Genomic DNA, 23,420 nt, shown 5'->3' with positions numbered 1-23,420 from the left:
AGGGAAATATTTAATTAGGAACCTGATAATGAGAAAAAATGACCAGAGGTGTCTTTTTTACCTTTTTCATCAGGGTCAGCAGTGCAACAGAAGGTACCGCTCTAGCAAAAAAATTGTCTTTGTATCATTTACAATAGAGCTTTTTCAAAACATACAGGAGAAAGTACAGTACAACTGTTGTCAAGTTTTCTGAACACTAACAAAGCCAGGAAGTACTTAATTAGTTCAACAAAGCTGTAGCTTATCACATTCTCTTTCAATACAACTGTGAGCACGCCATGCAGAGTTTACAGTAAACCTCTTCTGAACAACCATGCAATTAGAAGACCCATGAAATATAGTGAACAAAATATAGTTTAAAGAAAAGATGGACCTTCTTTAGAAGCAAGTGCTCCTTCAGCAAGATCTCTCTTAGTCAATCTGTTTCTTTAATTCACATGAAGGAGACAAATCAAGTTCATTGGTTTCATTACCTGGTGATTGAACAAAGGTATTTCAGTTCGAACACTCCTGCCAAGACACGGTACACCTGCACGTCTGTAACAATTTAACATGGTTTAGTCACAGCAGGTAAAAGCCTTTCATGTTGCAGTGAATAGGCCCTTTGATACTCATCCACAGTCAAACGCTGCATAGGAGATCACTCTGCAACAGAAAACTGCTGTGAAAGTTTGGCTTGAACACAAGACTGTTCAAGAACAGGATATCATGACATGACAGATCAGAAGAAACAGTTTTCAATAAAAGGCAGACAGGGCACGCTGCTTACCTTGTGTAAGGTGATTTGTTCAGTAGCATTAGAAGGGACAACATCAGACAGAGCCAACAACCCATGCAACTGAATTTGTGTCTGTGCCTCCCATGACAAGAACAATCTCTTACATTTAGGCATCTGTCAGTCCTGTGAGGGGAAGTTGAGATATACACCCAGGGAGCAATACTCAGTAAATAGGACCAAACTTCTGTACATTTTGGATGTGCAATCTGGTTGGCTTAAATTAGCTTTTGTCAGGTAGGAAAAAAATGAAAAAAAATTCAGTTTCTTAGAGGGAAAAAAAATGCATTCTAATATTCTCCAATTAAACTAGAATTCTGTATTCATCACTAAATCTTTACCCTTATCATGAATCTTTAAACACATAAGGAATGGGCAAGTGCTTTTGAGCATTGTCCAGGCTTGAAAGTCAGAAAATATTTTCTAATTTTCATCTAATTTTCATGATAAAAAGAAAAAGCAGGTTTACCTACCTGCAGGTTAACAGGTTTGCCTATTATTTTAAACTGTACTTGTGTATTATCGTAAGGATTTATGTTTCTCATGCAGAATACAGAATGCCAATACTGGAAAAAAGAATCAGTTGGCTAAACTGCAGCTTCTGTGTTCTAAGCATCAGTGCCAACACTTGAAAGGACAAAAAGACTACAACATTTCATAACAAGAATGTAGCCAAAAGTCATCCTCACTTTGTGGCACTGAACCCAAGTTTGAGTTTCTGCACAGTGAAGCCACTCCTAGCACTCACTGCAAGCACTCAGCTCAGCTCACCTGAGACTGAGACAGCCACCAGACACGGTATTCCAGGAGAGCAGCTGGAATAAACTGGTTATTTTCCACCTTCCTTGTTCACATCATTTCTTTGAGAAGATTGGCAGAGATTCCAATAAATTATTTGAATAATTTGAAAATGGAGAATAATAGATTGCGATACAAAAATGTGGTGTGGGGTTAAAGATGCATTTCAGTAGCTTTACTTCAGAAGTATTATCAATAAAACAATAAATACATGCCAGTTTGGGATCTGCTTTTGCTCACATGACAACTGAATAGCTTCGAACTTTAGTTTTGTGTTTACCCTGATTACACTAAATCTTCTTGGTGACTCCAGTTCTCTGCAACTGCCTTTGAGTACCTTTAAATAAGCAATTCCCTAAAACCATATTTCTTACTGCTCTCACACAGAAGCGTGGGTTCCCTTTTTACAGTTAAAAGCGTGCAGTGAAGCCTCGGACATGTATGCTTCATTCATGGACAATTTAAAGCATACTTAAAAAAAAAAAAACAAAAAAAAGCCTTCCACTTTCTTAAGTACCTCATAAAATGCAAACCCTTCCAGTGCAATGTATATGCAGTATGCTGTACAAAGACAATGCTGCCTGCAGTGTCAAATAACACAGACTTACCCAGACCAAGTTTTTTTCATTACAGATACTGTTTTTAAAACAGTTGCATCAAAAGCTTTAATTGAATGATTAAAGTTTAATCTCTTACCAATTATGATTAAGTAGAGTTCCTACAACTGTAATCAGAGCACCTCTTTGCCATTATTGCCCAGCAGCTACAGCTTCAAGAGCCACAGTATAGAGAGAATTCTGTTGCACATTACACTTTAACCAAGAGCATCAAGCAGAACATCAAGCATAATGCATTTTTCATGTTTAACCCAGTGAACAAGCCTTTTTCCCAAGACTGAGAAGTTAGCCTTTAACAACAGCAACCCAAGGCAAAAGGATTACAAGAAACATAGCAGCATTTGCAACAGGCTTTAAAGCAATCTAATTAGCTATCTGTAGCTAATCTGCTATGTTTTGTGAGAAAACCAGCAACCTAATAACTGGATCGTCATCAGAAACAAAATGCTAACAGTGAAATACTACATTTTCCTCCACCATCTGCATCCTATAAAATCCTGTCAATACCTCACTGTCTACCAAATAGCTTAAGAAATATCTGCCCTATTTTAGGCTTAGAACTACAACGAGAGGCAGTCAGGTTTAAGTACCACCTTCCAAAAGAAAAGGATTCAACACCTGTTGGATGCAGAATTTCAACTTTACAATGAAGTGAAATTTCACAAAACATTTATGATGAAATAAAATAGATTCATTGATACAAGATGTTAGTCATCCTCACTTAAAACTTGAGGAACATATTATTACAAAATTTGTGTTTGTAGATTTGCTAAGTCAATTACAGGTAGTAGTTTAGAACACCACTAAACAACTTTCAGGAAAGTGAACTTACATTACCCACAATTACACCCTATGAATATTAATTATTTTGCTTTGAACGTTACCCACTACTACTTCCTTTTCACTTCCCTTCTCAACCATTCATCTCACTGACATCCACAAAGCAAAAACACTGCAAAGAGGCAAATGTTCAATTAATGTAATGATTTAACTGTACTATGCTATAGCATTTTTTTTCCTTCTCCCAGCCTTCAAAGAACACTGTTTACAGGGTGAAAACCTACTTTCCCCTCAAGCACTCTATTTTAGGAGTGTTTTGTTCTTGTCCAAGTTATTTAAAACTATGTATTTGTTATCAATTCAGAACACTGATGCTCTTTCTAATACTGCTATAGTTACCATATAAAGCCCAAATGCAGCACTGCTTTGTTTCATCTGCTAAATCATGTGCCAGTGTTTGAACAATTTATCCTTAAACCAAGAGCTTCAGAGAAACAGCTGCTTAACAGTAAAAAAAAGTAAAATAAGTTTAAAAAAACAAAAACTATTTAAATACAGTATATTATTCTAATTCAATAAAAAAAAATCCTTTACTGTCTCATTTCTGAGAAAATATATCCGAGACACCAGAAAATACAGGGTTGATATCAATTTAAAATATGAAAGACAATCCTTGATTATCAGCATCACATCCAGTCCTCACTTTATTCCCCAGGTCTTAGTAAAAGAATAAAAGATTGTTCTCCCCTTCCCAGGAAATAGATTAGGTAGGCATGACATTTTCCCACTTCACCGTCGCATGCGGTAATAAGCTTTCCTTTTGTAGCACTTATGAATTCAAACAGTGCTGGGGTTAAGCCGGAGCAAAGCAATTTGGCATGCTTGCATCTGCTTTTATCAGGGAAAGGAAAAGCAATCCATGAGGTCTGGACTGACCTTAAAGCACAAGTATTTATTTGGAGATTCTAAGGGCTTACCAATTGTGTTTGGTAAGAGGGAACTTAAATTTGATCACACTCACGCCCAATGTCACCTTAATTCAGGCAATCACCTTCCAGTTCTTCTGCAGGGCCAATAATGTAATTGGTGTTCTGGTACTATGAATATTCTCTTTAAAAAGGAGATATTAACTACACACTCCCATTCTAACATGCTTCTTTCTACAGGACATAGCAGGTTTCCAAAGTTAGATGCTTCCAAATTCAGATAACTTACTTAAAAAAATTAAATCTATGCTGGTCAATGCAATTATATTTTCAAAGTGTATCTAAGTGTACTCTTTGATGCCTCTGATATACAATGGTCCCAGAAAAATATTAAAGTCAATCATTTTACAAGTAAACAAATACTATAGAAAATTGTCTTAAAAATCTCTGACATATGAAAGAGCTGGTTTGGAAAAACACATTCAGGGAATACACTTCTTCCTCTAGGAGCTCGACACTTCTGTTTTATTTCAAGGCAACATTGCTCCAGCTCTTTCATGAAATCTGAGCAACTTTCAGTGTTTCCAACTCTCATGTCCACAATAAATTAAAAGAAATGCATTAGAAACAATTAGTGGGGAAACATTTATTGCCTCTCAATGACAAAGATACTTGATCAAATTAAGATCCACTGCAATGCAAGCAGTAAAAAAATGTGAATACATAGTGTGCTGCTTTGCAAATGGAACTTTTCCATCTTTCCACCTAATAAATAGTACTGTTATTGCCAGATTATGATGTGCCAGTGATTAAGGTTTTATTTTTCTTTTTTTTTCCTTTATTCACTCTTCCTCCATCTGGAAAATCTGAGACTATTTTAAAACTGACAGTACACAAAATTAATTCTCAATGACATGATAAGCAAGTCCCATATTTCATACATTCTAGGTACACCAGCATCCTATATTCAAATACAGACTGTGCAGATGTGGCTCTTAGGGACATGGTCTAGTGGTAGTGCTTGGCTAATGGTGGAACGCAATGATCTTAAAGGTCTTTCCAACCTAAACGATTCTAAATGTACATTCCACAACATAAAAATGACCAACAAGAAAGAGAACTCTTGTAATTCTTAACTCCTCTGCTGATTACTTGAACTGAGCATAGAATTCCAGAAGGAAAGACCCTTCATTCCTTTCTTCTCTAAGTTCCCTTCAGCGCTCCTGTTTTCTCTGTCTGGAGCCAGACTAATATCAGCTCAAACACAAACATGCCAAGAGAATCAGGAATTCAAGCCTCATGTTTTCACAAAAAGATAAATTGATTCAGTTCACCAGGGCTGCTCAGGGCTCAAAAGCAAAGCAATCAGGCTCTCGACGAGCCACAGAGATCAGCACGTGCAATTCCATTACAGCCAAGGACAAGGTTCTGCAGTCCGGACGCTTCACTGCCATTTTCTGCTCACCCAGCCCCTGTGCTTAACATCCCACTAACACACAAAGGACAGACCTAAACTGCCTCTTCAATCCGAACAAAAGCTGCACGATTCTCTTAATTTGACATCAAACCCAGATCAGTAGCCAATGCTAAGGGGCAAATCATACATGGCAGCTTGAGTTGAACTCAGAGCTAAAGGGGTGAGACAGCAGCTTCAGGACGGAGCTGGCTCGTATTCACCAGTTCACAACAAAGGTGTGGTGAGTTTCTACCTACATGACTAGAGCATCTAAGAAACGTGCTCATACAAGGGCAGAATTAGTCACCACCTCCTCTCCAGAGAATTTTCCTCCTGCCAGGATCTCTCCAAGGAAAAGCAAGTCTGACAATTAATGTAGGCAACAGCACCTGACAGCAGCTGTGCAGATGTGCCACCTAAAGGACGCAGGTATTGTGAGGGACCGAACTGACATTTTCAGCCTGTTCTCAAACACAGAACAGGAGAAAGAACTGGATGTGCGCATGTGTGAGTACGAAATGGAAGCCAGATCTATCTAAATTAATTATAAGGAGGTTATTTGGTTCAAGGTCACCTATGGCAGACAACACCACAGTTACCACAATAACTTCAGGTAAAAAGATTAGACAGGTACAACAGCTGTTAACCTAGGGTGCTGCTGCCACGTACAGACCTCCACTTTCTAGCTTCTCTTAAATGTTTTCCTTTGAAAATACTTTTATTTATTAGAAATATTTGCTTGCTCCAATCTCTTTTTTCTGATATGTTTTTTTACCAATTAACAGCTCAACTGTCTATATATATTAAAAATTCATGTACCATGTCATAAAAGGCAAACATGATCAGGAAAAAAAAATAAACTCACACCACAGCACAGCATACATTTGCTTCTTCTGGGCTATACAAATCTGATGTTTGACTGGTCTTTAAACAATTGATCACAGTGATTTACAACTTATAATGACACAAAATCATATCAATTTAAATTTCACTGCATAATGTGACTATCTTGAATTTCTACCTCTTTCTCTTATGTTGAAGGCTGCTTTAATTATCCCAGTTCAACTTTCTGAATGTGACAACAGAAAACGGTGAAGTGAAAAATGAAAAGGTGAAGTTGCTGAAACAAATATAAGCTTATGGGATACCTGAATCTCAGCAAAATAGCTTATTGATGAAAACGGGTCTTTGTCAGGCTGCCTGATGTAATATCCAGTCTCTTTTTAGCAAAAAAAAAATCCTATTTCTACTTTAGCTATTAATCAAAGAACAATTATGTTATACGTTTATGAGCAAGTACAAAATGCTGAATTATCTCAAAAGACTTCAGTTATTGTGATATTATTCACACAGATAACTATTATGCTCTGCTACCTAAATTTTAGGTATTTATCCACTCAATACACAGTGAAAATCCACAGTTATGCAGCCTTAACTATCTTAATTTCCTGCTTTCCATTGAAATCCTTGATGCACACTACTACACAAGCAAGCCTCATGCAAATTCAGAAGAACCATTAAAAAGTCACTTTCAATTTTCTTGTTTTTCCCACCTGGCATTATTAATCAAGGGAGCAGACGCAGGACCAGTGCATTTATTTTTAAATACACTGGCATTCATCTTTGCAAACATAACTACAACAGCACAACTTAACCACTGTGAACAAAGCAGAAGTCAGCACTTATTCTCTAAGATTTGGAGACGCTCAGCATATCAACTTTCTTTACATTTTCCCTCTGTCACTCACCCCTTTTGTCTGACAGCGAAGCCAGGTGGCTAAAGAAGTTGTCCTGTCAGCTTAATCTTCAATCTCTGCATGCAGATCTGTGAATGCAACACAAAGGGTGTAAGGCAATGCTTGTCACTGCAATGTAAGAAATACACTTACCTTCAGAGTATCCTCTTTCTGTAATTTGAAACTACAAAGAGATAATAAATACATGTTTGGCCTATTAATAATAAACAACATTAATAATGATGTTTATTTTGTACAGCTACTACTGTGTGGAAAAAGTCTGTACAAACAGATGTTGCTTCCCTCTACTGCTTGAATGACCCCATTGTTTGGTCACTAACACTGAACTCATGCAGCAGTCCTGTACATGGACAGGGGAGCCAAGGCTGAAGCAATTTTGGCCAATGCCAATTTGCCACAGAAGTTAAAAGGTGCTGCCCTGCATGTCAGCAAGACAACTCAACAGAGATAAAAGATCAACTTGTACAACCCCAAGTTTAATCTGGAAATGATTAACAAACAGGTAGAAGTAACTACCAAAGGAAGTGGGCACTGAATCCCTCTCAGTCTCTTCAAATGAAGAGAATCTTTCCAGCTTCCAGATCCACTTCAGCTGAGCATGTTACCAGCCTCCATCCAGGGAAACGAGAGACATTTACATTCCCCAACAGGAGCTCAAAGGAAGAACTTCAGCGATCTCTTTTGATCTCTACAACTATTAGTCTCTACCTCGTAACTCTAGGTACAATTTTTATCTAAGTTTAGCACAAAAAGAAACATAAATTTCTGCAAAACCAAAATTGTTTGAGACTTTCCTTCAGTTTTCCTGGAAAAATTGATGGAGAATTACTTCTTGTCTGCACCTTGTCACTGCTCCCAAAAAAACTCCCATTTCTACCCTCTTCCCTCTTTTAATTTCAGAATTGCACCTAAATTATAATGATTCTTCAAATTATTTAGACTAGCAAGAGCTGGCTACATAAGGAGTAAGATACCCATTCCAACAAAAACAGTTCAAATCAAGGAATAAAGCTGCATGTCTTTTAGCTAGGAACTTCAGAGGTAGGAAATAGCAGCACAGATTTCAGGTGCTTTTGTCTTCACCACTGCTGAAAATACTTAGAGAGATTTTAAGTGTGCCTATATACATTATATATGCATGTTTTTATCAGCATGCATTTGGGTTATTCCCTTAGAAATCCCTCACTCTTGTCCACGGAAAATCTGATTCAGGTTTTAGAGTTCTTACTGGGAAAAGAAAAACAATATATATAAAATATATTTCAGCCTTTATATGTTACAGGTTTTGTGACAGAAGCAGCAGCTTTCTGCTGTTTAAAAAGTTCCTGTTCACTTACATTTTACTTCTGAGCTTGTTTTGGATATTCTTCATTTGTGACATTGCCAATGATCTATTCTGGTCAGAAATCATAGGATTTATTTCTGTTGAGCAAACCACTGAGCTTACATCCAGTCTCTTTTTAGCATTCTTTATTTTTTTTCTTTTTTTTTTTTGTTTTTTCTTTTTTTTTAAGGAGGCCAAGAACTACTGGTTTTCCCAACTAACTGCACTCTGGAAGTTCATTACACACTCATTCTGGTTCTGTGTCGTGCTCCCAATGATTATATAGTGTGTACATGCTGTCTATAACGATCAGGTGATGAGAATTCAGCTGAACATCTTTATCTAATTCTTCAGACCTAGAGCATTGTGTCCCATTTCATTTTCATAAGACTTATTTCAAACTTTTGCAAAGCAGGTCTTGGGTGCAAACCTGATGTTTTTCTTTGTTTTTTTCCTTTCCATGGCTCTCTAAGCCACCCCCAGAGTTCATCAGATAGAATGGCATCAGTCGTTGTTGAGCTTTACAACAGTCATATTGATTGGTATCTCCCAAAGGCACATTGTCATCGTTTTACCACTGATGGGGTTATGGGCAGTCACACACTTTGACATTCCCCTTAGATGTGATAAATGCAATCCTCATTTTCTCAGATCTTGTGCAAATCACCACAAATCCATCGATCACAGAATGACCCTTTCTATTCCACTGAAACTGCAAAATCCAAAGATAGAAATAGCTTCCTAATTCATACACACACCATACATTCCATAGTCCTATTTTTTATTAGATTGGGCTGATTCAGCTCATCATTTCCATGATGAAAATACCAACTGGTGTATTCCTTTTGAATAATGTTGTACAGCATCACTCTGAATAAAACATTATTAACAGTTTCTCCCCAACTATAATCTATCTAATTTTTGAATAACAGAAGGCATTCCTGACATGTGTCACATGTTAATCATTTTGTTTGTGGACTGCCACAATCATTATTATTGTAACAATCATTATTATTGTAACAAACTACCACTTGGTAGTTGTTACTGGCTGAAGTTTTATTTGGAAATTTTACTCTAGTAAAAACATTTTTAAAACTACACATAACAGGCTAGAAAAATTTCTTCCTATGCTTAACATAGGAAAAAACCACTAATCAGCATTTACTAAGCATTATGGTTTGTGCACCTTTTGCCAATATTCTCAAAATAAGTAAAAATTGGTCATTGCAACAATAAAGCAGCCAAGTCAGTCATATATGAACTTCAAAGAGTAACCAGCACAGACTCAGTGCCTGAACATTGCTCCTATCACAGAACTACAGAGTGTAGAGATTATGGCAAGATTTGGCCCAAGGTACAAAATTCTAGATGCACTATTTTGGGAAATGTAATAAAATCTTGATAAAGGTTTGAACACTTCAAATGCTAAGTAAGTGCTTGTGATGAAAAAAGATGCCTGTCACTGCCCTACCGAATTATAAAACTGTTCTTAGTTTTGGGTCTTAAATATACAATTAAAAGCTTTCCATCTTTCATTTCAGATAAGGAAATTGCAATTCTTCTTTGGAAATTAACTTTCCATCTAGTTCCTGGACATGTTTTTTTTTAATTATTATTTTTGAACCACATCTCATTTAATTACTAAATGTGGCTTGCATTTGCATCTCTGGAAATAGTTTTTTAATTCTTTCTTCTTCTAGCATTTCATATGCATGGGGTGTGAGCAGGTTGCTGACTATGCTGATAGGCGGGGAGCAGGGAGAATCCTCTCTCCACATTTCATTCAGATAACAGAAAGCTGCAAGCTGCTCAGTGTGACAGATGAGCTCTGTGAGCTAAAGCAACTTGTTCCGCCTGTCAGGCTGCAAGAGCCTACAGCAGCAAGATACAATTGTGATGACACCACCATCGCCAAACTGGGTCAAACATACGGTCACTTTAAAACAGAATGTCACCCCCTATTTCTACGTGAGGAATTTGATTCAGTGACACTAAAAGCTGTTAGATACCATTAGCTTTATATCCAAGTTCAAAATGAAACTGTTTCTCTGACAGTATTTGAAGGATCCTCTTTGCCATTAAAGTTCGTAGGAATCACAAACTGTCAAATAATGTCACTATTGCCCAGAGCCAGCGGGTGCTTTATGAGCACAGCACTCTCCGTGTTGCACCTGGGAAGAGGGGCCTTTGGACTTACAGCACCAGTATGGTCTTTGTGAATTAAATGCATTAAAATCATCACAGACTTTTAAAGAAAATTATACAGATATAAAATGTTTTCTTTAATTGCAGCAAGAAAAATAAAAGATGCCTGAACTCATGCCTGCACCTATTATTTTGATTTTTAGATCACCATCTCATATAAAAGTTAACTTTTTATTTTTAGTGAAACAAATGAATTATTAAATGAATGATAGCAAAAATGTAAAGACAAATGAAAAGTAATATTTAATAAATTGTTCCAATTATTTCCCTCAGTCTTCGAAGATTTACTCACACCACACTGTGATGCTGGAATACCCCAAGCTATATTACAAGCATGTACTGTTCAAAGATTAAATAACTGTGGTATACAGGTCACACCACATGCTGGTTCTAGATAAGATTTGGAAAAGCAGATAATGAGATGAAGATAGTTCTGGTCATACTCTGATATTTGATGATCAAAATCTTAAATGTATTAAATGATGTGTGAACCCATCTTTTTTAACAGAATTACACTATGTATATGTTTCAGCACGGATACATTTAGTCCAAAAGTACTAAAATGTAGAAGGAAACAGTAAAGGTCTGAGACATCCAAAAGTAATTTCCTTCTCAATATTTATCAATTTATGTTGACAGTCTGAGTCAAGCTCAAATCATGGACTCAGGCCAAGTAAAAAATTCCCAGCCTGTTAGACTCCACAGTTTAATTTAGGTATTTCAATACAGCATAATGAAGACATTTTATATATTTCAGGTTTTGATGTATCTGTTTTTCTCGTTCATGTTACACATTTGCCTTTCTAGTTCAACACAAAAATTTTCAGGAAAAATATTTTCAAGAAAAACTTCTCATGGAGCCATACCATTAATATGATTCATATTTTTGTGCAGTTAAAAACTTATATAATTCTTAAAAATAATTGTTGTTTACTTGCTTTGATTTCTAAATGTCTTTGATCTCATTCATTAATATTCATTAGACTTCTGATGTTGAACTAATGAGAATCTTACACATTTATGAGAAGTTATTTAAACAATGCTATCAATTTTTTTTCTGACTTATGTTTTTCATCAACACCAACAATACTTAATTCTTTGCATTCTTCAGTTTTTTTCTTCAAACTTCCTGAAGACATGGTACACATTCTCTAAAACAAAAGGGAACTCAACAAATGCATAACTAATTCAGCCAATTTTGAGCATGGAAGCCTAAGCAGATAACGAGAGAAACCCATGATACATGTGGACAGAATGAATAATGCTCAAAGGAAGAATCCAGTCACGACTTTTCAGCCTCAGGAGTTTCCAGGCACAAAAGCAGCAGTGCTGTCGCCAGAAAACAAGAGCAGCCACTGATATTTGCCATCCCAGGTGCACACACAACTGCAGGAACAGCGAGGCACTTGTGTGCTTTGTATTTCAGAAAACATCAGCTGTGCTCAGATTGAGTTTCCATTGTTTACACTCCATTTTCACAGGAAGCTGAAAGGAAGAGTCCCAGAATGCTCCTAGAATCACCTGCATTGCACACACAGCATAAATGAGAAGCACCCAAGGGAACTGAAGCAATTCACCACAACATGGCAGCAAAGAGATTCAATACACTGTATCAAAATTAATACATATATATATATTCAGATAAAGCTACACCAGTTTGAAACCATCCATTAAAGAATCCTATCTAGGAAGTAACTCTTACACTGCAAGAGAAATAGCCATTATAACCTTCCTAATGACAGTAAAATAAATGTGCAAATGCAGCAAAGTACATGATTATGCAGTGCCCACAATAGCAGTCACAGCATACACCAAATTTCCACAGACAGAAAGCCGCTGCTCTGGTCCCAGTATCAAATAATAACAAAAAAAATTCAAAGATTAAGTATTCCTAATTCTAGGATTCCAAATTTATCTCACAGGATGCTTAGTATCTAACACCTCAGAATCTACTACCAACCCCAAACTTTTGTTCAAAAGAGTTTCTTTTGTATATCAAAGTTTAAAAGATCCACTGGAACAAATGTTTTATTACGTGTAAGTATATGAACATGAATGTGGTTCTATATCACAACACAGATCTGGAAGAAAACAATAAAGTTATTTTAGAATCTCCAAGCAGCATCCAAAGCATTTTTATAAGCCAAAATCCTGATTAGGTGCAACACCAGCCATTACATATCACTCCCAAAATTAAGTGTTATTAATCTTCCTCTAAAAAACATTTCCACCATTTCTATCTCTGTTCTTCTCTATTCACCTGCACTCAGATCCTGATACTCAGTCTGTACCCTCAAGCTCTCCTCTCAGAGATGTGCCATCACAGCATCCATCACACTGGGACTTTATCCTACCTAAGAAAGTCTTCTAAAAACCAGCCATGCATCAGAATTAACGTGACATGAAAAGTGTTAATATCGCAATACTGGAAGGCATTTTTTTTCCCTGGCACCTGGAAAAGTGAAAAACAGGATTACATTTAACAGAAATTTTTCCAAGTAAATCAAGTATACACAATGCTTGGGGTTTGGGGGCTTTGTGTTATAAAATGTATTCTAAGTTCTAATACAAATGTCCAAAAATTTCCAATTTGAATTTTTAAAAATTTTTCTTAAATTACACAGCTCCAGCTGCAGCACTGGGAAGGCTACATCTCACAACAGGTATAAAACACTGAAGTTAATTAATGGACTAGGATTCAAACAGCAAAGCTGAGGAAAAGCTGACACAGAAATCTTTCTCATTGGAAACACTTAGGTAAAGAGAAATGACAGTGCCTGCTACCAAAAATAATGACTCTGTGGAGGGAAGCTTACAAATTATACTAATTAGCAAGAAGCAGGCAAGAAAAATAAGAGCCTCAAAGCAGGAACAGCATCTTGAAAAAACCCCCACAAGCAAAGGCAGCCAGTTGAGGCCCCACCATCTTCTGTGTCCTTCAAAGGAGGCACCCAGCAGTCAACACTTGCCCTATGAAATTAGAGCCAGCCAGCCCGGGCAAACACCCAACTTACTAAAGCAAGTTTTTCAACTTTTTTTTCATAAACTGAAAAAAAAACCAGTGTGTTGCTACTAATAGCCAAGCTTGGTTACATCCACACAGACTGAAGCAACTGCAGGTTAAACATACACTGAACCAATCTTTGGCAAGGTAGATGAGTGCTCTGCTTACAACAGCATTGATTACTTACTTCTGAAAGCACCAGAACTGCCCACATGAGATTTACATTCTTCTACACATAAAAAGAGTCAGAACAATTTTCTTAACCTCTCACATAACTGCAAAGTTTGTCCATCCTTCCAGTAAAATGTGCATTAAAACACAGAATTTTGTTAAGTTTTAGTACTGCATTCATTCAATCAGCGTGTTCTGCCTCATTCAGATTTCACCTCCTTAAGTCAGAATAGAAAAAGTCAGAATGCTCTTGACAGGAAAATCTGATTTGGTTAAACAGCTCAAGACTTTTCAAGTGAATGCAAACTTTGAAAAATATACTCACTTTTTAGTGAAAATCATTATTATTGTTTTGAAAATTTCTTCATTCCTACAAATATTAATTAATTTATTAAATTTTTTTTTGTGTCAAACAATGCCAAATATTTCAACCATTCTAGAGACAGAACTGGAATGCAAGGAGGTTTATAGAACAGCCTTTTTTAGGATGAAAATTAGGCTTTTGCAATGCAGTTCTTTTGTATTTAATAGAAGCCCTTACTAATTGTCACTGTTTCTGTGACTGAAAACTGCAATTAGTTACACTTCACAACACACACACGAATCCTTTTGTGGTTATATTATTCAGCCTGAACATTAATAGCAGAACTCTTATAAATTCTACAGGAATTGCATCACCACGCCTATTTTATTAAACCATTTGTGGCAAGGGACAGTTAAACATTGTGTATCCTTTAAATATATTATTCTAGTTGAGAAAACAGTTAGTCTACCAGATGAATTAAAGAAGCCAAGAAACCAAAAACCAAGTAAGACTTCTATTTAATTTGTACAAACAGTACTTAATTTTTAAGATCACATAAAATATTAAAAAAATAAAATGCATTACTAATACTGTCTTATTTTCAAATAAACTTCATAGTTACAAAGAAGTTTCACAAGAAAAATAAATCTGACAGCAGAACAAAACCAACAATGGAAAACAATTTTCATCAGTTCAAAGAAAACTAACCAGGGCTACCAGCAGTAAAAACCCAACTTATTTTAAATTCCAAAATGAATCTCCTCTGCTGACCTTTATAGAGCTCAAGATGCATACGTAGACAGAATAAACAAAATAATTTGAAAGCAAATTCACTGAGTGTGCCTGACCTTTGAAACAGCACAGATAATTTTAATCAGATTTGCACAATGTTAGTCTGTCTCAGGTTCCTTGTAGTAACACAAAGATGACAAAACTACTTAAGGAAAGAAAAAGATAACATTTTACCAAAATAAAACCATCTTCAAATATTCTTTTAAATATCCCTAAGAGTCTCAGATTCAGAAACAATTCCTCTGAAATTCTACTCCCTCACTATCAGGCTAAGATGCATAACTCAGCTCTAGACAGAAAAGTCCTTTCTGCCAATTATGCACATTTCTGTCTCAGTTAAGATGAAGAGTTGACATCAAAAGGAAAAATAAGAAAGTAATTTACACAAATATTTTTAAAATCGGGTTTTGTGGGAGTGGCCTGTAGTTACCTCCTTGATCACCTAGCATGCAATGGCTGCTTAAAGCTTCTCAGTTACATTGATCATCTTAGATTTTTCAGACCTAATGACTAAAAATAATCAAGATCTGCAGCATAAATAACATGACAAGCAGTGCTGACTAGTGAAAAACCTCAAGTTACAAAGAGCAGAAGTTCTCAGAAATATACACAAATGAGCCTTAGCTGAAGTACCTGGCAGCACCTTCCTTTGTGGAAGGACAGATGTTACACCAGGAGTTAAACCTTATACTTTATAGAAGCCCCAAAGCAGGTCACTGCAAGTGGTTCTATTACTTGTGCCTGGTGAAATTAAAATAATTAGCATGGGGAGCTGAAAGGCCTGTTTAGGTTCACAATGTTCAGCCTCCATCAAGTTAGAGCAACAAGAGGATTCTGCCCAAGCTGGAAAAGACAGCATGAGAGGAAAATCTAACTAAACAAAGACACTTTAAAAGCTGAAGTTTGGCTTTGGTACTTTTGAGGAAAAGCAACAGTGAGCAGGACAGAGATCTTCATTAATTATTTGCCCAGTTGGGGGATACAATATGACAATGTAGATTTGTCAAATAATGCACTTTATCTAACAGCATCAGTCCAAATTACTCCTGGCCTAGTTGCTTTTAAAGCTTCACTTCTTAGCATTTACAAAAAGATGTTCAGTTTAATAAACCACCTAGAACAGCTGGAAAGGAAACATAAAGTAAATACTATTAACTATATGAATTTATAAGTATTCATGGCTCACAAATGAATTTTCTATATTGGCTGTTTCTTTGTAGAACCTGTACTACCCTTGTAATTCTTATGAGCAGCAAGATGAGTCAAATGTGTTTCTAAATAATTTGGTTCCCTTACCCCCACTCAGATCATCGTGAGCAAACCTGGTACTATTTGACATGGCCTCTGAGAAAATAAGCAAGAGAATAGCATACTGAAAACCAGCTTTGCTGAGAGCTAACACATGTTGAGGTGGGATCATGAACAACACAGCTTTCCAGAACAGCATTCCTCCATTTGTGTGTCACTGATTCATTCTCTGAAACTGCTGCAGGCCAGCTAACCCTTTCAGATTATGACAAGAACCACATTTCTCTTCTGCCACACTATTCTGGTCTTCTCTCTCCTTTACTCACGGAGAATTTTACAGCTTGTCTGCAACAGCTATCTGATATCCTCATCTCTTTTCCTATTAAGGAGTTTAATTTATTCAGCTTATCAGGAAGCTGAGAAGGGAGCTGATCACTGTGTACAGACACTTGCACAGTCTGTCAGTGTGAAGCATTCTGACCTTGCAAACAAAGTTACAGAGGCACTGGAAATAAATCACACTGAGTGCAGTGGGTGGTTCCTTACAATATTGGCAAATATTATTGATAACTGCATCATCCAGTCTCAGTACACAACGGAAATTGTTACAATGTGTAATAATAACTATAAAACATTTAAGAAATAATGTAGAATGATTTTATCCTTGCTAATGCTGCCTTTGTATTCCTATTTTCAATATACAATGAATGCTCACACACGACCAAAAACTAACATTATACTAGAAAAATAAAGGAAAAACAGCTGCCGAATGGAATAGAACTTTTAGTTTTATATTTTCCTTTCAAATTTTTAAGCAATTTTCTACATCTTTAGACAAACAAACACCTTTAAAAAAACTTGTTTTCCTGAGAAAGTAATTTTCCTTTATTTGACTACTCCTATCAAAATACCTATACTAAAATGAACTGTTTTGTCTGACCTTCGAGTACCTCAAATTGTATCCTGAGTAAGATTCTTTGCACTGCTCCGCTTCAATATCCAACTACCTCTTTCCTCATTCAAATCGTCTCATAGAACTTGAAACACTAATCTTGATTACAAAGTTGCAGACAAGTAGCTATTCCCACCCCACAGCTGTTTACTATCCCCACAGAACAGTCATTGCTACAGTGGGACTGCCAAGAATACTCTCTGTATTCCCCCTTTTCCCATTCAGTCCTTAGTAGGACAACTCATGATAGCTACTCTTATAAAAACTTCTTATGTTTATAACATAAATATTTCACTACAGTTTTTAATAGGCAAATAACCAGTCTTACACCAGTCTATAATGATAGCTGAACACTTTAGTTGACAATAGTTTGCAGCAACACACAAACAGGCACAGAAGTTTGACAATCAACACTTCCCCAAACAATAACATCACTGCAGCTTCAATCCGAGTCCCATAAAGGCCTGCAGAGCAATGGAAGCTGAAGTCCTGGGTCCTAATATTGAATGTTTTAAAAACAAATATTGCCTGAAAATTTCTCTGCAATGAACCAAATTCTGCTCTTCTGAAATAGGATTCATCATAACCATATAATTCTTAAATATTTAATAACACAACATGCACTAAAAAGAGACTGAAACCCTGAAATCATTAGATGTCACATCACAAGAAATAAAAAGGAGACATACATTTCTCTGCAAGTGCAATTTCAAAGTCCTTTCACAGAGGGATCTAAAGACTGTCAGCTAGGTCACTCTGCTACTGTATATTAAACAAGCAAGTAATGAAGCTATTGGTTTTGATTCATAAAAATACCAAAAAGACCATGGATAAAGTATACAAAGTTAATAATTTTTCCTTTTTTTCCTTCTTTTTGAGAGGGAAGCACCAGGAAGGTAGCAAAAGGCAGATAAAGCATCAAAACAGGCAAAGTAGTGACAACATAAAACAACAAAATCAAGCACCTTTTTATTTTAGTGACCATCTAGAAAAACATCACTGCATTAATTCTATTTAAAAGCTATTTCAAAATCCAAAGTCCCTATGAAACACTTTACTTCCTACCAGTTTAAGGAATCATTATTTTGTTTTCACTAAGAGAAGACTGATGTTCATTCCTAATGCCAGCTAAATGCAAATTTGAGCCTCATGTGTTACCTACAGCTTTCTAACAGGCCTTCGTTATCTCTTAGTTCTGTTAAGACTTGTGCACAAATCCAGCAAAACAGTTTAGAAGGTACTTAATTTTCAGTATTTGCATAATAACACTGAACAGGATCAATAATATGCATAATTAGTGCCAACCATCAGCACTACGCCAATTTAAAGCCTTATTCTTTAACATTTCAGAAATAACTTTGAAAGCAAATTAAATGACATATATAAAGTATTCCAACAAGTCAGTATGCAATGACTTCTGAACAACAAAATACCTGCCAAGGTCAATACCTACCAGACACAACCCTTTTTTAGTGACTTAAGACCTTGCTAAATCTCTGCAAACATTAATGTTAAAAAAAAACCTTTATATTCAGAAAAATTGATACAAATGGTTTTGGCTCCTCATGCAGTAAGACAGAGCATTATTATTTTGATAAAGTAACAGGCACCACTGCAGTGCCAATACAGGAATTCTGTACTTTGGAGAAGCTACAAATGTGAAGCAGAAAAATGCAGCTGTTGTTATGTGTTACAATGCAAATCCGATGAGCTACACTGGGAATATTCAGTATTGCAGTGCAAACTGATGAGAGGAGAAGCACACAGTCTGAATAAAATAAAAAAGTTTATTTAAATCTCACAATTAGGACATTTTCTTTAGTATTGTCCAAAAGATTAAAACCAGCTTTTTTTCCCCAAGACCTCTTTACAATTTTTCGAATTTGCTACTAGAATAGCCATGCCATTTCCAAGAGGAGCAGGCCTTCAGAAGTGCTCTCTAAATTTGAAAAATTCTACCCTGTAACAACCTGCAGGTACCTGTGCAAACACCTGCTCCTTTCTGCAGGTACCCTCATTCCTCCCACCCTGACACATCCCCCTCAGGGATTACAGTCTTAGGAACCTCCACTCTGGGGCCTTTTACAGCTTGGGATTCCCCCTCACAGCCCAAGCACTGGTGGAGGAGAGCTCTTTCAGCAATTTTCCAGTCTGTTCCATGTAGGAATTCAGTTACCAGGCTGTCTTGGAATTTAAGGGAAGGGAGGAGGACCTAATCTTAATGAAGGGCTTCTGCAGAAACCCTTTCACAGAAAGCACAAGTGAAATCTAATTGCACAGCCCTCAGTGGCACTGCAGGGACACTGAGGGTGCTGGGTTAGGCACAATCAGGGCAGATCCAACCCTTTCCAACAGGAATCATATTCAACTAATGCAAGTTCCCTTTTTACCAGTAAAGCTTCTTACATGCTGATTATGAAGCTGCTTTTCCCATACAACCCAATTTCATCCGTAGTTTGTGTGCACATTATTATGTGGAGAGGTTACTCCTTCACTACAAAAACTTACATGCAAAAGTGAAAGGCTTCAAATCTAACATTGACTGTTTACCATGGATACTCAGAATTATCCTGTAGCGTTAGGGACAATCATATTTCCCTTCCTGGTACCCAAAGGAACCCAGCAGGCATTTTATCAGCAAACAAAACAAACTAAGATTTGGTTAGACCTTAAAAAGAAATAAATAAATAAAAACCAAACAACAAACAAAAAAGCAAAATTGCATATGCATTTGAATACTGCACTTGGAAAACATGAGTTATAAACTGCAAGGATGCACAAGGAACACATTGCACCAAACATGTCTGAGAGTTTTATTTGATAAATTACTGGTGGAGTTGAGAAAGACAAGAAGAATGAATGTAATTTATTAAGACTTTCTTTAAAGCGTCCATCTCCCCCTAGAGCTTATGGAAATAACAAAGCAACAAAACTATGTAGCCCTGTAAGAATAACTTTAATCTAAGTGATAAAATATCTATAGGAAGGCAAAAAAGACACTTGAGATATTATTTTAATAAGGAGAAAATATGGATGATACTGGATCAACTGGATCAACTTAGATTGATGCACAAAATAAAACATTGCCTACACAGCACCAAAATATTTGAAAGTAATCAATTTGCATTCTGTAATCATTCTCCTGTTAGGATCTGAGCTACAGAAGTCAACAATGCTTTTCTTGGAGACTTAATATATCAACATTTGGCCCTCTGTAGTAAGCATGGCCAATTTGTCTGAAGCTGTTTATTTACACACTAAAGACGTTCTATACACAAATCAGCTGACAAAGTTGGAAAGTGACAATATTTTTAACCTTTGCAGAAATAGGCAAAATTATAATATAAATAAATGTAATTGACATAATTGAATCTGCAGATTCTGGAGAAGAAAGAATGACTGACATGTATAAAACTGAATAATTCAATTTTCTGCAAATTCACAAAAGGCTTCATGTGACAGATGACAAAACCAATGAGAGGATTATACATTGTAACTATAAAAAAGGCAAATCCTATAAAATACATACACAGTTGTAATATGCAAGACAAGTGGATAATCCCATGTTCAGTGTTAAATTACATGAGTTGACCCATTGTTTCCAATAGCATCTCTATATCCTCCAATTTTCCCAACATGTAAAAGCATTAACTTGGTCACTAGCAAAGTCAATGGAAACTGCAAACACACGGTTCAAAGGCTGTCAAACTAAAATATATTACTGTAACTACAGGCTTTGTGTAACATATTCTTCTCATTGCACTCTAGTATTGAGAAAAAAGCCATAACAAAGAAAACAAAATTATAAACTGAATAAAAGCATCTGAAAAATGGATTAAATGTTTAATAAATAAGTGAATGAAAACAAGTACGCTCCACAGCTTTCACATATTGCTGCCTTATTTCTTCTAAGTTTTCTCAAAACTACAATACCAATTAAATTAGCATTATTATAATAGCACTTTTTGAAGCGATTGAATTAGAACTTGCATTACAAGTGTTATACTTGAAAAAGCAACAGTTCCCATTGAATGAAACTAGCAGCACCTCTGTTGAAATGTCTCACAAGGGAAAAAAAAAAAATAAAATCAAGCCGAAAGAAATAAACTAAAGGTTTCATAGTAAGTGCTGAAATTGACAAGTAAACTAAACTCAGCTTTTCCCAGCACTCAGCCAAACACAGGATAAAAGCAGTGTGGTCTATAGGCTATAACTGCCAAAACAAGGCTCCCTCCACAGCTTTTTCCATACTCCTCGGCCCAGCGCTAGGCTTACGACTAGGGTAAGAGTTCTGAAAAGCACAAAGCCCAGAGCTCCAGGCACACTGCAGCTGCGAAAGACAAGCCAAGGGGAACACAGAACTGCCACAATATGGCTCCCTCCACAGCTTTCTGCTTGCCACCAGCCTCATCCCCATGAAACCTTTACTCCCTCAGTTAGGGTTAGGTTTATGCCTAGGATTTGGGTTCTGAAAAGCACAAAGCCCAGAGCTCGAAGCATACTGCAGCTGCAAAAGGCGTGCCAAGGGGAACACAGAACTGTCACAACACGGCTTCCTCCACAGCTTTCTCATTTCAACCAGCCTTGGCCCAGTGCTGCTTGCACTGGTACCAGGAGGGTGTAGGCTGCTTTTTCCAACTTTATCCAAACTCCAGCGCGATCCGAGTGCAAGCTGTCTGCACGGGTTCTGTGCACAGCTCAGTGGTTTTGCTGGTGCTGTCTCCTTGTCCCTCAGAGGGCTGTGCAGGAAGGGTTTCCATGGGCATGGGTGAGGTGCCAGCTCTACCTAAGCTTGAATTTTTCAGCACATAGAATGTAACTTTTAAAGATGGAAAAGTACTCTCCTGTCATTCAAAGACTTGAAATTATTCAGAATGTCTAAAAGTGCGTTTGAAAGGAAATGTGAATGTAGGTTATAAAATATGGGGACCTGCTATTTATTTGAGATGAGACATCTTGTCCTGAGAAAAAATACAAAATATTTAATGCCTTTTTTCCATTAGACATTTCAGTGATTCAACTTAAACTTAACATTTTAGCACATGTTCTGTAATATCTTATCTGAATCACTAACATCCAACATTCAAAAATTAAATACTTTAAAAACTGCTTACAGGTGGACATATTGTACAATTGCTCCTTGAACTGAACTTTGTATTTTCCTCTTTTTAAGATTATGATATCATGTAAGATTTTTAATTACACTACACCCCCCCAAAAAAAAAAAAATTAAACCTAAAATAATTTTTTGTCTTAAAACTTTTCGCTGAAAATCCCTAAGCTCCCATTTTAGGTTCCATCCTACAGCCAAGAACAAGAGGACTATTTTAGGGAGGGAGTAGGGAGTGGGGCTTTTTCTTGTCCTTAATCTTGATTTTATTCATTTCTGAAATGGATTACTAGGAATCTGCAATATCAATCTATTCCTTGGACACATGGTATCCCTAGGAAAACACAGCCACCTTTATCTAGTGTACGGTATAGTCATGCAGCCTACCCATGTTCAGCTAAAATCATTTAGGAACTGGTATAAAAGCATTTGACCGACCACTTCGAGAAAGCACGTAAGGTTTCTGAAATGGTTTTAAGCGTTACTGCCTTACACAGAAATTCAAACTTCAGCGACTGCTCAGTCTCAGTGATCCCAGCATGGGCTGGCTGTTGCAACGAGTGCCTTGCGTTCTGCTGAGCATGGGAATTAATGGATCTGCTTTAACACACTCTATTTCTGCCGGTCCCCGAGGGGCCACAGCACCGCCACGAGGGGCAAATAAAACTATTTTAATTAGCGCGAAACCTCCCCACGAGGGTGTTTCAGTAGCCGGAGGGGAGGGACAGGAGGACGGTGGGGCCGTGAGGGGGCGGCGGGCGGAGGGCACGGCAGCGGCAGCGCCTTAGGGAGCGGGGCAGCGCTGCCCTGGGGCTCCCCGGCAGCGCCCGCAGCCCGCTGCTCCCGCTCGCTGGAACGATCCGCAGCAGGGACAGGGAGAAGGGGTGAAATTTACACAAAATGGAGACTTACAGTGCCGCTGTGACACGCGTGCGCGGCCCCGCCTGTGGCGGCGCACGGCCGGGAGGCGGGGTCGCCGCTCTGTCAGGGCCCGCTGGGACGGTGGCTGAGCGGCTGCGGCCGATTTTTGTGCTTATCGCCGATTTTCCTCCCTATCGCCGATTTCCCCGCTTGTGGCGGGCACAGTTGGATCGTGAGGCGAGCGGAGGCTTGGCCGCCGTGGCGCCCCGCATGTGCCAGCCCTCCCGGAGGTGAGGGGAGTGCGGGAGCGCCGTGCTCAGGGCCAGCCGTGCCCGAGGGG

The 23,420-nt window shown here is 37.4% G+C and overlaps 1 protein-coding gene across 3 annotated transcripts in view; it reads right to left on the bottom strand.

Moving 5' to 3' along the window:
• Nucleotides 1-23,177, bottom strand: part of FHIT (fragile histidine triad diadenosine triphosphatase) — a 520,344-nt gene extending 497,167 nt beyond the window's left edge. For all 3 annotated transcript variants that reach the window (XR_005954219.1, XM_041425830.1, XM_041425831.1), the window contains exons 1-2: nt 23,132-23,177; nt 7,101-7,177 (exon numbers count right to left, since the gene is read on the bottom strand). The gene's annotated coding sequence lies outside the window, so the exon portion shown is untranslated. The remainder of the gene's footprint in view (nt 1-7,100; nt 7,178-23,131) is intronic.
• Nucleotides 23,178-23,420: the final 243 nt, after the last annotated feature.

This window comes from Onychostruthus taczanowskii, unplaced genomic scaffold (genome assembly GCF_017590055.1).
Source record: "Onychostruthus taczanowskii isolate IOZ18803 unplaced genomic scaffold, ASM1759005v1 scaffold9, whole genome shotgun sequence".
NCBI lineage: Eukaryota > Metazoa > Chordata > Aves > Passeriformes > Passeridae > Onychostruthus > Onychostruthus taczanowskii.
This window is presented reverse-complemented; position numbering and strand designations above follow the sequence as displayed.